Source organism: Cricetulus griseus (assembly GCF_003668045.3).
Source record: "Cricetulus griseus strain 17A/GY chromosome 1 unlocalized genomic scaffold, alternate assembly CriGri-PICRH-1.0 chr1_1, whole genome shotgun sequence".
Lineage (NCBI taxonomy): Eukaryota > Metazoa > Chordata > Mammalia > Rodentia > Cricetidae > Cricetulus > Cricetulus griseus.
Window position 1 is genome coordinate 214,406,039 of NW_023276807.1, and position 16,718 is coordinate 214,422,756.

General features: G+C 41.2%; 2 protein-coding genes across 12 annotated transcripts in view; one reads left to right on the plus strand and one right to left on the minus strand.

Annotated features, from left to right (window-relative positions):
- Window positions 1-832, minus strand: part of Setdb2 (SET domain bifurcated histone lysine methyltransferase 2) — a 66,451-nt gene extending 65,619 nt beyond the window's left edge. Inside the window, exons 1-2 of one of the 4 annotated variants that reach the window (XM_027390428.2) lie at window positions 697-826; window positions 389-442 (exon numbers count right to left, since the gene is read on the minus strand). The gene's annotated coding sequence lies outside the window, so the exon portion shown is untranslated. Of the gene's footprint in view, window positions 1-345; window positions 582-696 lie in introns of those variants that run through there. The other 3 variants (XM_027390425.2, XM_035452223.1, XM_027390427.2) reach the window with 3 other exon arrangements.
- A 15-nt stretch (window positions 833-847) lies between these two features.
- Cab39l (calcium binding protein 39 like) overlaps window positions 848-16,718 on the plus strand; it is a 116,882-nt gene continuing 101,011 nt past the window's right edge. For 3 of the 8 annotated variants that reach the window (XM_027390440.2, XM_027390439.2, XM_027390436.2), the window contains exons 1-4: window positions 848-976; window positions 1,681-1,765; window positions 5,303-5,441; window positions 16,178-16,325. The gene's annotated coding sequence lies outside the window, so the exon portion shown is untranslated. Of the gene's footprint in view, window positions 977-1,680; window positions 1,766-5,277; window positions 5,442-16,177; window positions 16,326-16,718 lie in introns of those variants that run through there. The other 5 variants (XM_027390443.2, XM_027390437.2, XM_027390442.2 and 2 more) reach the window with 5 other exon arrangements.

Genomic DNA, 16,718 nt, shown 5'->3' on the forward strand with positions numbered 1-16,718 from the left:
ACTAAACTACAAAAGGCTAAGATATCACTATCTCCTTGGTTCCTTGCTAGGCATGACATTTACAGTGTAAGTCAGGGGTGGGGCACGTCTTAAATTACTCCATGCGTTCCCATTTAACCCACACAATAATAATGGGAAAATAGCCTCTGATGTTTCTTAGAAAGCGTGTCATACCGCATGTGGCCGCCCAGTTGGAAGATCTCATGCTCTGGTTACCCCAATCTAAGTTTAAATGTAAATTAACCTCCCCACCTTGGTCCTCTTCATTCATACACAGAGAACCACCCTAAGTTTCTACAGCCAAAGAGCTGTCCATCGCAGGCTTTGTGTCCCGACTTGACTGACCATGGACTGTGGGCAGGGAGTTAGTCGCTCCTGAGATACGAACCAACTTGGGTCGGTGAGTAATTCCATCTACTCTGGGCGTGTGACATCTTCTTACCTGCGGGATGGACCAGCGTTCAATCCGTGGAGTTACTGTACCCTGCTGCCCACAGCCCGTTACAGACCCTCAATCACCAGCCTCAAAGGAGAGCGCCCCAAGACACAGGGAGAAACACCGCCGACAGCCCGGGACTGCGAGCCGCCCACTCGCCCGCCCGCCGGCCGGCACGCGCGGGTTGGAGCCCGGCCAACCCGCAGCGCGCCCTACACACCCCACAGGCGAGCCAGCCTCCCGCCGAGAGACGCCCTCACCTCAGCCCTGGAGACTCGCGCCCTCAGCCAGCCGGCTCGGCCGCTACCACACGCCCGCCTTCCCCGGCCGGGCCAGATGCTCATTGGCTACAGCCCCTGCCGCTCAGCGCCTCGGACGCTCCCGCGCGTCCCGAGGCCTCCGGGTGCTGGTCGGAGAGCGCCGCCACCTGATTGGCCAGCGCCGGCCCTCGGCGGGTCTCGCGCTATCTGCTGTGGCCAATGGGACTCCCCGCAGTCTAGAGAGCCGCGTCGCTGGAGCGGTGGCGCAGCTTTTGGCTCGGTAGGTGCGCGGCTGCCATCTTGTGTGTGGCCACGGCGGGCCTCCTGGGCTGAAGTGTGTGTGTGTATGTGTGTGTGTGTAGCGGCTAGTTAGTGCTAGGAGGCTCCGGACGCTGACGCGAGTGCCGCTGCCGGGACTGACGGGGAGACTTCCCGACCAGGGAGGGGGGTCCTCTCTCCCGGGTCTCCTCCCTGGGCCTGGGAGGCAGGCGTGGTGGTGGTGGTGGTGATGGTGCTGAGCCCAGGCTTTGTCGGAGGCCTTCATGTCTTAACTCTGATTCCTTGTTCTCCAAGAGTCGTGTCCGCAGTGTTTGTGGCGCGACGATCCCCACCACCGATCCCTCCCATGGCTCCGGGAGGCTGGCTGCAGGATTCGGGATGGAGAAGCCGGCCATGGCAGGGTGCGGGATAACGACTGACCTCCGGGTCGATAGAAAGAGAGAGCCTTGTTTTTTTTTTTTTTTTTTTTTTTTTTTTTTTTTTTTTTTTTTTTTTTTTTTTTTTTCTCTCCTGTCGGTTGCCAGGGACCGACTGCTGAACTATTGCCCTTCTCGAGAGAGTTCGTGGCAGTAGCCTTTAGACTATGGTCACATCCTTTGGCCTAAGTGGACATGAGGTTGCGTGAGAGTAGTTTTATTCCCGAGTGTGCGGCCCCCATTCCTTCAAGTGGCTTGAAAAACTAAACTAAAATGTGTTGGTCTGCAGAAACGGGAAGCGAGCGGAGACTGCCGCTAACTTTTTTGTTGTTGTGAGACAGAATCCTACCTACTCGAGATTCGATTCAAATTAGGTATGTAGCTCAGACTGACCGACCCTTCTGCCTCCACTGTGCCAGTTCTGCCTCTCCCGGAGCGCCTCACCACAGAACCTGTCAAGAGGGTTGAAAATTGATTGTAAATTTCTCTTCACATATTTTTTTTTATTTTATAAACTTTATCATAAAAAACTTGCAAAAGAATAAAAAAATATACACCAAAATTAACCAAACCCCACATCAGTACAAGTCAATGAACTTCAGTACAATTAAAACTGGCATTCAGAAAGGAAGCTGTGAAGTTTTGTATTGAGTTTACACATAATATGTTCTGTGCACTTAGCCACAACCAAAACAAACAAACAAAAATCCACTACATATTTGTAAATTTCTGGATCTGTCTAACTGTGGACGGTGGTCTCATCATGAAGCAGGACATTTTTGTTTGTTTGATTTTTGGTTTTTCGAGACAGGGTTTCTCTGTGTAGCTTTGGAGCCTATCCTGGCACTCTGGAGACCAGGCTGGCCTCGAACTCACAGAGATCCGCCCGGCTAGCAAGACATTTTTTAAGGAGAATAAATTTGCTGTAGGGCTGGGAAGAGCAAGACTCTGCACTCTCCTTTTCTCATTTGGCTGTTGCTCTTGAAAAGAATTAAGACTTCCCCTGCCCCCCTTATGAAGTAGAAAGCATTCCTTGTATATCATTCGAAAGAATCTGGCAGATCTGAAAATCTATCCAGTTAGAGACAAATATTTTGTGGTTAACGTTAGTAGTTTGAATACACAAAAGCTGAGACTTTCCTCAGTGCCTTCACTTTAGTTTTCAGTGGTTCAAAGTTAACGTGGTTCTGCCGAGTCAACAGTACAGGAAGGGGATATTTTGTGACATAAATAACCAAACAAAACCACGATCAACACAGAACCCCAAATTTCTTAACTTACTTTTTAAAGCCATGATCCATACTAAATTTTTCTTGAAAAATAAAAAAAGTTATGAGTTGATGATCAAATTAAACAATGTTACTGGTCCATAAATCCACTGCCTTTTCCTGTTAAAATAATTAGGTAAAGGACAAATATATATGTTGGCTGTGGGTAGAGGAAAAGTCTAAATTCCTCCTTGCTATGTCAGGCTAGAACATGTGAAAACTGAGCTATGAAACAGGTCTTTAAAATGTAAAAATTTCATTGATTCAATGACTGCCACAGAATGCAGTGGTCATTTTGATCTTTAGAGTTCTAAGTCTTTACTTTTCATTGCATTGTTCATCCCTATAATGGAGTCTATCGATTGAAACTAGAAAGTTGACAGCTAAATGTTCTAAATTAAAATGTCGTATAGGGACATTTCTGTAAATTCAATTGTTTGCAAAATAATAGCTTATCGAATCAGTTCAAATTAAGTTATTTCTAGCACTTGAATAATTTTGAAGGGTTGAGAGTATGGCTCATTGATAGTGTACTTAGCATGCAAGAGATCCTGGTTTCTATATCCAGCACCCAAATCAATAATAAAAGTCACTGGAATTGCTGTAAACCAGTGTACTAAAACATAGTGGGATATTTGTACTTGAGATTGTTTAGCTTAAAACCAAAAAAAAAAAAGTTTGAAAAGTGTTATATATTTGACCTATTGTCCTTCATTCTCTCACAGTACTTAGTATTGTTGGTTGTTTTTGCTCTTTTGGGCTCTTTGCTCTTTAGGTCTTTTTGGGGGACCCATCATCCAACTCCCAAGTAAATCATGTGGAAGTGTATTCTTAGTTTTGAATGTCCAGCCTTAGCTTGGATGGTTTCTAGCCAGCTTTTCTTATCCTAAATTATCCCACCTACCCTTTCCTTCAGGGCTTTTGTCTTTCTTACTTCTGTGTATCTTACTTTCCTTCTTTCTCTGTGGCTGGATGGCTGGTCCCAATGTCCTTCTCTCCTTGTTCTATTGCTCCTCTCTTTTCCTCATTTCTCCTTCTATTTATACTGTCTGCCTGCCAGTCCCACCTTTTTCTCTCTCCTGCCTCGCTATTGGCCATTCAGCTCTTTATTAGATCATCAGGTGTTTTAGACAAGCACAGTAACAGCTTCACAGAGTTAAAGAAATGAGCATAACAAAAGTCACATATCTCAAAATAATTTTCTACCACAACTTAGATCAACCTCAGGGCCTAGGCGAGCACTTGATCTCTCATCTACATCCTAGCTGTATTTGTCTTTTTGTTCCTCCAGATACTGGGGGTTACATGTAAGGCCCCCGGAAGTCTTTGTCCTTGTTGCTTTGCTTATTTATCTTAAAGGATAGTGGAATCCTTCCTGGTCAACCTTTAACTTCTGCATTCGCAGTTTCATTTGTTACTGTTGCTTAAACTAACATTTTAATGCAAGTGAGACCTATATATCAAATTTTTGCTTGAGCACTAAAAACAGATATCTGATGGTCTTAGCAGATCTTAATATGTACATAGTTCTTCCCTCATGTTTCCTATATTATCTTGATCATTGATGTGGGCATCTTCGGTTTGGCTCAGATTTAAAATCAAATTCTTCCTTTTGTCCCACTTAATAACCTGTATATGGCTGCAATTCCTGTAACGGCTTTCCTTTTCTTTCTGCTCTCTCTCCTTCACTCCAGGTACAACATTTTATCGTTGGGGATTGGAGTGCAGGCCTCAGTTCCTAGGGAGACTGGGGTAGGAACATCCCTGTGTTGAGGCTTGTCTGTAATGATAACTCTTTCTGCCAGCTGCCTGAATTCCACCGCTATGTTAGGGCCTCCAAATAACACACAGTCTTATATTAGTTACAATGCTATTGGCCAATGACTAGGATTTCTTATATGCTAGCTCAGTCTTAATAGTCAACCATAACTACTAATCTATATATTTTTATAAATACTTATCTTACCGAGGACACCAACCTTATGTGTCCTGTCTTCCTGGGGATCACATGGAGATTCCTCTTTACTACATTTCCCAGAATCCTCCTTGACTCCTACCCCTATTGGCCAACAGTGCTTTATTTATCAACCAATAAGACAAACATATACACAGAAGGACTTCCCCCATCACTTGTCTAGTCTATGCAGTGAGAGTCTGTCTTAAATACTACTGTATTCATGACAAATCCTGTGTTCCTTAGCTTGGAATTTATTTTAATTAAGATACAGTTTGGCTACTGTAGAGGATAGAGATGCTGAAGAGTAAATGTGGTCTTTGAGAATAAACTACCTCTTTCCTATGTAAAGGAATATTAGCTATTCAGGTGCCCGCGTTGCACACAGCTGTCAGGGACCCATACTCCCGCCCTTCTGCCACTCTCACCATGCGGCTCCTGTCTATATACACCACTTTTACATGGCCACACACATTCATGTAATAATTTCATCACTTTTGGTGCCAATTCGTGATGGTTCTGTGAAGTAAGTGGATAGAATTTGTCCTCCTCAATATTATGTGTATGGCCTCTTATTTATCTGTGGACATAGAACTTACTTTGTACTTTTCATTTGTGTTTGCAGCAGTGGTTCCCAATACTAACAAGTGCATTCTTTTGGAAATAATTGATGCTGTTACTTGATCCAGGTCTGGCTGTTCCCCACTGCTCCTCAGTGATTTGGGGCAGGAAAAGATTTGGAAAGACAGAAACCAAAGAAGATGGGAGACTGCCACCAGCAAAGACCATTTAGAGAAGAATTTGGGTGCAAAGAGCTTTTCTAGAGAGGTAAGGGAGAAGCAAGGGGTGATAAGTCTTCATGCTGAATGGGGTCTCCATCACCCAGAGCCTTGTTTTGTTTTTCTCTACTGGATTAGTTTTGAGGTACCAATCAGCTTTTGTTCCTAGGCCAGTCCATGTAGTTTTCTTTAGGTAAAAACACGTGATTTCTGAGCCAGTTAAAGATGATTTCTTTTCAGTTAGAGAATAAGATAGCAAATCATTCATCTATTGTTTGATCCCATCCAAAGACAGATCCTTGAGTTCTGTAAATCTAGAGAAAAGTAAGTTGTAAGATGCTGGCCTTGGGACCTGAGTGGATTAAGGTGCCTGTTACCAAGCACCTGAGAACCTGAGTTTAGTTCCAGGACCCACATGGTAAAAGGAGAGAACCAGTTCCCACACGTTGCCTTCTGACTTCCACGTCCATGAGCAAGCACAGTAATTTTTTTTTAAGGACCTTAGTTGTAAAAAGAAAAATGTCAAATACCATTTGGAGTTCTCAAAAAAAGATGTATGTCTGCAGATACTTATGTATGTCTGCAGTGCCTTTGCCCAGGAATAGCTAACCTTGCAGTTAATCACTAAACTACTAGCAGCAAGCCAGGGGTGTTTGCTCATGCTGTGATCCTGGGCTGAGGCATGAGGATCATGAGGTCCAGACCAACCTAGGACATAGAAGACTTAGAACATTAATACAAAGCCAGAAAGCAAAACATAACCATTTGAGCCTATTAGGTAGCTTAGCTAGTGGGAGACTGATCAAACAGAATCTTGCTGTGTAGCCTAGGTTGGCAGCTTCCTGAGTCCTGGCACTGTCAATGTGTATTGCCACCAGTGATTATTTGCTTGTTTTGTTCTTAAGAGTGGGTCTTACTGTAGTCTAGGCTAGGTTGGGACTTGAGAGTGTGTCTGCCTGAAACATGCTAGGATTAGGGCCTAAACCAATAAATCTGACCAGAATTAGTGGGGCTTTTGCTTTGTTTAAAAGTCAACTAAAACAAGTGAAGCTAGAGAGCTTATATACCCTTGGGTTATAGTGCCAGTCTCAGCCTCTTAGAAGTATAGACAGGGTTCATTCAATTACTATAAGCCAATGGGGATTCCTTGAGAGGAAATACCTCTTACTAAGATAATGATGATTATCAGCTCATTTAAAGTATATCTCAAATAAAAGTATATCTCCATTGGTGGAGAGGTATGATGAAGACTTTTTAAGGCTTTACAGTTAGTTGTCCAAACTAAGACCTAGGATAGCTATTGTTTGTAACTTGGTTGCACAGTATCTTACAGTGGCCTTAGTGGAGTTTGTAGTTGACAATGGTATTGCAGTGTCAAAATGTTGGATACACTGATGCCAGAAGTCTGTATTTTCTTCTTCTTCTTCTTCTTCTTCTTCTTCTTCTTCTTCTTCTTCTTCTTCTTCTTCTTCTTCTTCTTCTTCTTCTTTTTTATACATATGTGGAAAGTGTATTGGGAGATGGGGGAGGGGGAGACAGAGACAGTAACCTGCCTCCACAGAGAAATGGCAGAGAAAGAGAAAGTCTGTATTTTCATAGTCTGTTTCTTTCCTGCAAGTAAATAACAATGGCAACACCAGATAGAAAAGAACACAGAAGAACAAGGAAAAACAGCTTTTTTTTTTTTTTAAAGAAATCAATAACAAGAACTTGGAAAAAATGAAGGGCATATGGAATCAGTGAAGTTTCTTTTTTTAATTTCCAAGATAAATACCTCTGGGATACAAGAAGGTAAAAGTCCTTAGTAACTGGGTTAGGTAGGTTTGCATCATTTTTCAGGAAGCATCTTGTCAAGATGTATCAACAAAGAAGTCTGTCTTGACCTTTTCTAGGAGAATCCTGAGGAAATTAAATCAAAGCCTTATGCTCTCCTATAACTTCATCCTTTTGAAAAATTGGAACTACCAGAATAGTTTCTACATTGTGACATGACCATTGTGATGGGTTGAGTTTCCACTTTTTGAAAGCTAATGAAAAAAGTGTGCATAATTGGAGAAACAACCTGTGAGAAGGAAAAAAATTTGCACAGCAAGGACAAGATTGCTGTTGCTAATCTATAGTACAAACAGTATGGCCTTCGGCTTCTGGGTGAACTGCATCTGCACACTACTGCAGCCATCAGCTCCTGGGTGAAATGCATCTGCACACTACTGCAGCCATCAGTTCCTAGATGAAATGCATCTGCACTTTACTGCATTTATCAGCTCCTGGGTGAAATGCATCTGCACTTTACTGCAGCCATCAGCTCCTGGGTGAAATGCATCTGCACATTACTGCAGCCATCAGCTCCTGGGTGAAATGCATCTGTACTTTACTGCAGCTATCAGCTCCTGGGTGAAATGCATCTGTACTTTACTGCAGCCATCAGCTCCTGGGTGAAATGCATTTGCACTTTACTGCAGCCATCAGCTCCTAGATGAAATGCATCTGCACACTACTGCAGCCATCACTTGGCACTGTCAGTGTTTGGTTTTTTGTTTTTTTATTTCTGCTGTTACAGGAGAGATAGAGTGGCATCTTACAGTGGACTTAATCTACATTTCTCTTCCAATGATGATTCTTTTCTCTAATGAAGAAATGAGAACCTGTATTTGCTTCTCTATAGATACTTACAACAATTTTGTTTGTCACCACCACCAAAACTGGAATCAACTCAGGTCAATTGGACAATACAGTTTCAAAAGCTCCAACTTATGAACAAAACTAACTTGGGACCTCTGTTTTAATCCAGAAAAATATGTAAATATATAAAAATTATCACATAAGAATAAAAATTCATACATTAGATTACATTGTGAAAAGATGCTTTAGAAATGTGGCCACAAAGAAGATTAAAATGGTAATCTTAAGTATTTTAGCTCAGAGAAATTGTAGTAAAGGTGAAATCTTTTTTGTTGTTGTGCTCTGATTTGTATGTTTTGTAGCTGAGGCTGGCTGGATGTGATTCTCCTGGCTATCTCCATAATGCTAGAACTACACGTGTGAGCTACTATGTCTCGTTTAAGTTTAAATCTTTTAAAGAAACAGTAAAGCAGAAAAAAGGGGATCTCAGAAGTAATATAGCTACACCTTACCAGAATAACAAGTGAGGGCTGATGGAACTCATGGAGTGTTTGAGAAAAGGAGGCATTTTTAGTGACAAATTAGAAAATGGAAAATACGAACCACAGATGGCACAATAAGAGAAAAAGGAGAAATAAGAACTCAATATCTTTTTAAAAGCTTGCGGCATGGTAGTGCAGACCTTTAATCCCAAAGCCTGGAGGCAGAGGCAGGCGGATCTCTCTGTGAGTTCCAAACAAGTCAGGGACATATTCTTAAAAAAAAAAAAAAGACAGGAGAGGCAGCCAAATAGTTTTTCTCATGTGAACTGAAGTTCAATGGTGGTTGTATAACATTGTACTTAATGCCAGTAGATTGAAAGCTTAAAAATGGCCTAAATGGTAAACTTTGTGCTCATTTTGTCATAATAAACCCTGTAAAGTAAAGCATTGAACTACAACAACTGTCAAGCTACAGTTCCTGAACACTCAACACTAAAGAAGGATAAAGGCTGGCTCTGCTGAAAGGCACCCCAAGATCTGGAACTCAGCCCAGAGCACTTAATACTGAGATGTAGTATTGTAAAAATGGTTGGATTTTAAAATCATGGAAAAAAAAAAAAAGCTCAAGTGGATTGGAAAAATAGCACATGGATTTGATGTTTTGGGCAGCTACATTTCATTCTAGATAATAAAGCAACAGTTTAAAAAACTATTAAATGAAATGCAATTATTCATATCACCAGACTGTCCTTTAAGAACTTGAGGACATTGCTATGTATGGTGGCATGCCTATAATCTTAGCACTTAGGAGCCTGAGGTAGATGGATCAGAGTTCAAGGTCATCCTCTATTAAATAGTAAGTTCCTGGTCAACGTGGTCTACCAAAAGGTTCAGTCACAAAACAATTTAAGGATTATTGTTTCAGTGCTTCCTGAAGGAATATACTAGTGAAAAAATTTCAAACAGTAAATGATTCAGGAAATGTTCAACATAAAATCAAGTTGTAAACATTAAATATATTGTAATGATGGGAATAATGGTTTTAGAGTTATGCTATCTGACAATGTAGAAAAAATATGACCCACTGTCAGGAAGTCTGTTTTAGAGGAAATAAAGGTACTGCCCCCGAGTTGAATATGAGTAGCCATGTCTGATGGTTATGTTCTTTTGTTGAAGAAATTACAAGAGTTTAATAGTCACAGAAAGTCATAAATCAATTTAAATTGTTTTATTCTTTGTTAATTTCATACACAAATCACAAATATGTATGTAACGTTGTTAGATCATATCCATCCCCACTACCTCCTCCATCCCATCCCAGATCACATCCCCCTTTCAACTTTGTGGGTCTTTTTATTTTCTCTTTTCCCCACTAAGTCCTTTTAGTTCTGACAATATGTGTATAGGGATTGGTTACCATCCACTGGCATATAGACAACTTGTCCTGAGCCATACCAGTGAAGAAGATGTACTTTTCCTCTCCCAGCAGCTACCTACTGTCTGTAGCAACTAGGCTAGGGGTGGGACCTCATGAACCTCTCTCCTTTCCATGCTGGAGTGTTGATGGGTGTGAACTTGTGCATATTTTGTGCTCACAACCACAGCTGCTATGAGTTCATAAGGGCAGTGGCGTTCATTTTATAGCAGTCCCCCAGACCTCTGCTCTTAAAATCTTTTTGATTCCTTTTCTGCAGTGTTCCCTGAGTCTTGAGAGATGGTGGTAAGGGGTGTGGTGTAGAAGTCCCATTTAGGCCTGAGCACTCCACAGTCACTTAATCTCTGCACTTGACCAGTTGTAAGTCTTGGTATCAATTTCCATCCACTACATAAGGTGTGAGAGTTGCACTGGTCTATGAGTATAAGGATAAGTATGTAGAAGGCAGTTTGACGCCATGTTCCTTTAGCAAAAAAAATAATGGTAGGGTTTATGACCTCCCTAGCCATGGGTTCTTGCCTAGTTTTAAAATACCGGACATGACTTTTCTGCTGTGAAGTGGGCCTTAAGTCCAAGTAGAAAGTTGTTGGTTAACCTTCATTATTTGTGCCAGTATTGCACCAATGGACACACCTTCCAGGCCAGATGTCATAGCTCACAGGTTCCACAAGTGGGTAAGACTTAAGGGCTTTTTCCCCTTGGCAGCCTATATGGTATCTTCCAGCATGTGTAAGCTAGCTGGGGATGATTGTCTGATGAACCAACTATGTCATCAAATAATTGGAACTTCAGGACTGGGGAGATAGATAGCTCAACTGGAAAGTGCTTGCCTTGTGAACATGAAGATAGAATTCAATCCCCAGAATTCAAGTTAAGAAAGATGGATTTGGTGACTCAGACTTGAAATCCTACTACTATGGAGACAGATATGGAGGGTTTCTGGGGACTGCCCCCCTTGCCAGCAGCCTAGCCTACTTGTTGAGGTCCAGCCTTTGAGAGACCCTGTCTCAAAAATAAGGTGCATGGTAACCGAGGAACAACATTTGAGGTTATCCTTTAACCTCCATGTGTACACTGTAGTGCACTACCGAGCGTGTGCGCTCTCTCCCTCCCTCCCTCTCCCTCCCTCCCTCCCTCCTCCCTCCTCCCTCCCTCTCTTCCTCCCTTCCTCCCTCCCTCCCCCTCTCCCTCCCCTTCTTCCTCCTCCCTCTCTCTAAATGGAACTTCCAGGATTCACTCCCCTCCCTGGAAGTGAAAGGATGTTTGAATTTAGCCTCTAGTGGCAATTATCTAGTCAACTAATGCCTACATGGCTGAGCCCCCATAAAACCCCTAAGTGATGATGTTCCTTGATAGTCTGTGGAAGTGCTAGAACGGTGCAGCCCTGCCCTCATCCTTAGCCCATGTCCTATATATCCTTTCTGTTTTGCTGTCCTAAGTTAAAGACTTTCTAATATATTGGTGGTAGTGTTACTGGAATTTTCTGTCATAAAGCTTGACTCTGGGTCTCAAGACTTGCTCTAACCCCACATTAAGAGAAAAAGGATATTTATACATGTAAGTTTATGGGAATGTGAATTCATTTACAGTTTGGCCAAACCTGGTGAAACAGGTATTCACAATTTTCCTCTGCCTTGCCCATAGCAGTGCTTTAAGTTATAAAAAACGGGGAAATCTATAGATTTGGTTATGGATTGTGGTTAGTTTTCTTAGACGAGGACTTTTGAGGTGGATGTTGTTTCCTGTATGGGCCACATTACAGTACAAAGACACTTTCTTGAGTTTGGTAAGTTCTAGCAAATTACTGGCCCCTGGTGGGTATGTTGTACACACCTCAAATTCTGAACTGGTTGCTCAGAAGTGTAGATAACAACTTATGCTCTGTAACTGGTGTTGAAAGTAAGTGACAGTCCTTAACCTGTACAGTCTGCTAAATGAACATTCTTGTAACTGAAGCCTAGGACATCCAGTGATGTAAAGAGACTTAGACAATTGCCTAATGTGGGGGAGAAATCCATGTAGTTGGTGTCTCACATGTGTTTAGAGTGTTTAGATGTGCATCAAGTTTGTCAAAAAAAAAAAAAAAGGAATTTCAGGTTGTTACATAAAGGAAATGCAGCCTAAGCATTAATAGTAGAGGACAGAGTAATGATAATATAGTTATTAATAATAGAATAGGGAGGGTCAGGGTGTACTAAATAAATGTAAGTGTTTCAAATCTTAGTAAAAGATGAAGGGAGAGGCTTAAGATGTGGTTCAGGGATAGAGCACTTCCCAAGCATGTTGTAAAACTTCAGTTCCATTCCTTAACAGATTCCCAACTCCCTAAAAAAGCTAAGACAAGACAGGAGGTAGTCTGGAAAGTATTTAGATGAAGGAGATTGTATAAGTTCAATTCACAGTGAAGAATATTTAAAATGTGTATTTACTCAAGGACATGAACAGCTGTCATAAAGAAAACGGCAAAAGATGTAAGAAAAATAAAAAGGGCAGGAAGCTGGCTTGGTGGACAAAAATGCTTGCCGTGCTGGATAGAAGACCCAAAGAAATACTGAGATATGTGAGACCTGTATATGTGTCCAAGAGGCAGTCTCAAAAATGTACTGATTCTAGGGGAAGGTGAGCCTTAAAGGAAGGAGCATGGAGCCTCCAGGCAGTGAAGATGATGGTCAACAAGAAGAGGTAGAGGAAATCAAGGATCTATTGAAGCTGATTGGAAGGTGGATAAGCCTGCCTCCCATCCAAAAAGGATGAAAATAAACAACACAAAACCAGTTAATTAAGAACCATTGAACTAAGAAGCCAGTAAGCTGTTCACATCCCTCCTTCCTGTGTATATGTACTGTCATCTGGTTTAGGAAAAAGAAAACACTTCAAAACTGAACAGAAGATGGCAGACAATATTCATGTAATGTTACTTGAATGGAAAATGAATGGGGAGTGAAAGCATTTCAGCTGCCATCTAAGCTGCTTAGAACACTCAGTAGCAGAGCAAAGCAAACTACAGTGCAGAACTCCTTCCTGAATGAAAATTGTTTGCAGACATGCAAATCCAAATCATAACCCCAAAAGAGCAAAAGCAAAAAGATGTGAAGATGAATTTTCTGAACTAAGAAAATATATCTTTTAAAATGAAGCTAAACTCTAAGGTACTTAAGGGAGAAAAGATCACACTAAGAGAGAATGACAAGTCGTGAAGACAGCTTCACCCCCCCCCAAAAAAAATGGGAATAGGAAATTGCATAGGCGTTTGTGCACACACAGCAAAGAGACAGATGGGTATTATGCTAAGGATTGAACCAGGGGCTTATATTTTAGGTTTGTGTTCTGCTTCAAAGTTACATCACAAATATCTAGGAATTAGTTAAGATATAAGATGAAAGATTTAAGTTCCTCAGTAGAAAAACAATAGTAAGGCTGATATTTAAACTTCTATCCATGGAAGCATTCTTTAAATAAAGAAGACTCAGCATTCATAATAAAAAGGTCTTCAGACTATCGGTACCAGTGGCATAGTGGTGGCCTAGCATGACAAACACTGTATAGTCAATGCCTCCCCTCCCCTCATTTTAAAGGAAAGTTGACCCAAAGTGATTAGCTTCAAGTTATAGCTTATTGAAACTTTCAAGACAATGAAGAACATTTCCCTTGGGTTTCCAGGAAGAGAAGAGGCTAGCAACAGATTTCTTAGCAACACTGAGCAAAACTGCAGTCTGTACAACCTGGCTAAAATATAAAAGCATAAGCCAAGGTTTTTATAACTATGACTCAGTGTTGGGGGGAAATCAGGATAAATCCCAACATGTTGAAAAAAAGTTATTTACATGGTGAAAAATATAAGCAAAGACAAATGGCAAAATGGGGGGTGGGTAATATTTGAAGCTAATATTAATTACAACCAGTTTCTGAAAATCTAGACAAATCATGGACCAAATGTGTGAAAAGAGACCTCGTAAGGAAGAGAAATCAGATGATACAGGATAAAAGAGGTCCCAGCTTCAATCACACAAAAAGAAGTTCAAATTAAAGCTGTGGTGGAGAACTAGAACTGTTGTGGGCTGGGGAGATGGCTCCATTGGTAACTTGCTTGCTCTGCAAGCAGTAGTACCTAAGTTTGGACCCCAGCAACCACATAAAAGCCAGGAATGGCAAGCTTTTTTTCTGCAACTCCAGCATGGGGAGGAGTGAGGGGCTAGGGAGAAGGGGGATGGTAGAGATAGGGGGATCCTTGGAACTAACTAGCCAGCCAGTGAACTCTCAGAGCAGTGAGCATTCCTGTCTCAAAACTTCTGGCATGGAATGATAGAGGAGGACAGTAAAAGGAACCTGCCTACATGCACATGTGCCTACAAATATCCACACACACACAAGATTAAAGATACTCAAGCATTTCTCAGCAAAATCTAGAAGGTATACTATTCAGCTGGTGGGAAAATATGCACATAAGTACATTTCTGGTACATGTGGATACGTTAACATGAAGTATCTGGTAAGGAATCCTGGAGTATCCAGCAAAATCACACACTTGTATCCTCTAGCACAGGCATTAGACTTTTAGTAATCTATTCTAAAAAAAAAAAAAAAAAAAAAAAAAAAAAAAAAAAAAAAAAAAAAAAAAAAAAAAAAAAAAACGCTAAGATAAAATACACTCAAAGTTTTGAACAACTGGTCACTGAGCACTGCTTGTGTTAGACAGGGTGCCCTGGTATACAGAACCAGTAAAATGAGCATACATTTTAAAGGTTCATTCAAGCTATATGCTGTCCAAAATGACTGTATGCTATATGCTGAAGAGACTAAGAATCCAGTAGGTATTCAATCTACAGAACTGTATGCCTCTGTCCTAATTTGGTGCTCAAGGCTTGGTTTCAGTTTTGGAAGGCCAAAGGACCAGGAGTCTGAGCTCTGAAATATGGTGGCACTAACAGCAGCAGCAGCAGCAGCAGTAGCAGCCATACTCAATAGCAAGAAACCAAGACAGGCTGGCCACACTGCCTTTTCTTCTGGTCCCTATATTTGGGCCAATTGTTAGAAGGTGCACTCCTTCTGAGGAAGAGGCTTCTCCCCTCACCTAGTCCTTATTCTAGAAACTCACTCACCAAACTGCCCTGAGTCATGTCTCTTAGTTGACTCAATATCTTACCAAGTTGACATTTAATATTAACCATCATACTTAATTAAAGAATTAGAAACATTTCAAGTACTCATTAGTAGGAGATTGACTGGATATACTGTGGTACTGCAGCCAAACAATAAATAATAGGACAGTCTCTAGGTAGGTGGTGCCCTTCCAAATCACCCTCTTTCTCCAGAGGACCAAATATACAGAATACTCTAGAGGCAGGAAAAAATGCCAGCAATAAAAAGAGAGCTTTCTCTTAAGATAACTTGCTTATATTTTGACCTCAGAATCAATGTATTTTTACATATTCAGGCACAAAATTAAATAGAAGAAAAAATCTGAAAGAGAACTAAAAGAATTTTTACACTTTGGGAACATCATCACACAATAAAAGGAACTTTCTAGTAAGTTTTGGACATAGATTTGGACTCTCCAGTGGTGTGTGGTATGTTTGGCTGTAGTGTTTGATCATGTTGCTTTTTGAGAGAGAGAGAGAGAGAGAGAGAGAGAGAGAGAGAGAGAGAGAGAGAGAGAGAGAGAGAGAGAGGAGAGAGTGTTTCATGTTGCTGAATATTGATAGGCATTCAAAGCAAATTAAAGTCTGTGGCTTAAGAAATTTTGCTCTGGAAAGACCTTTTGGACAGACTGAATTAAGTCAAAATTACATAGAAGAGCACCAGACATAATAGCCGTCCCTTGAGTCAGATGTGTTCTCACGCATTTGCAATCACAGCACTGGCGAGGTGGTGGCAGACAAATGGTAACCTTGTAGCCATCCTGGGTTATAGAGCAAGCACCTGTTGAGATAAAGGGAGGAGGGGAGAGAAAGGGGCAGGAGAAGATTCGGGAAGAAAATTGGGAGTGGGGGCACATGACAGTTTATAATGCAGTTTAATGTTATGCTGGCATTTATTCATTTATGTTGTGTCTGATCTATACATTGCAACCTTTGATTTTTTTTTATAGGTTCTGAGAGTTTTTCAAGTAATTTGATTCAGTTTTAAGTATTCAGGTATTAAGTAGGAGACTTGGCTTTAAATCCAGGTCCATGTGACTCCCAAGCCTAAACGTTTATTTTTATTATTAATTATTATTATTGTTACTATTACTATACATTACTACAGGATAAACATCCATCTTGAAGAAGAAAGAATATCAGGAGCTAGAGTTCAGTTTAAACCTGTAGTATCTGCTTGGAAAATGAAGACAAGGACTCCAGATTGGTGGTTTATATGTTCTTCATGCAAGAGCAGTGTACTAAAGGAGAGAGGTGTAAGTTCTCCTAATTTATGATAGGGGATTGTCTTAGTTACAGTTACTATTGCTGCAATAAAACACCAGGTCCAAAACAGCTTGGGGAAGAAAGGATTTATTTGGCTTGTACTTTCACATCAGTGTTTATCATTGAATGAAACCGGGACAGAAACTCAAGCAGGTCAGGAATCTGGAGGCAGGAACTGATACAGAGGCCATGGATGAGTGCTGCTTACTGACTTACTTCCCATGACTTTCTCAACCTGCTTTCTTAAAGAACCAGGACCATCGCCCAGAGATGACCCCATCCACAGTGGGCTGGGCCCACCCCCATCACTCACTAATTTAGAAATGCCCTACAGCCAGGTCTTATGGTCACATTTTCTCAATTGAGGTTCCGTCCTTTCCAAC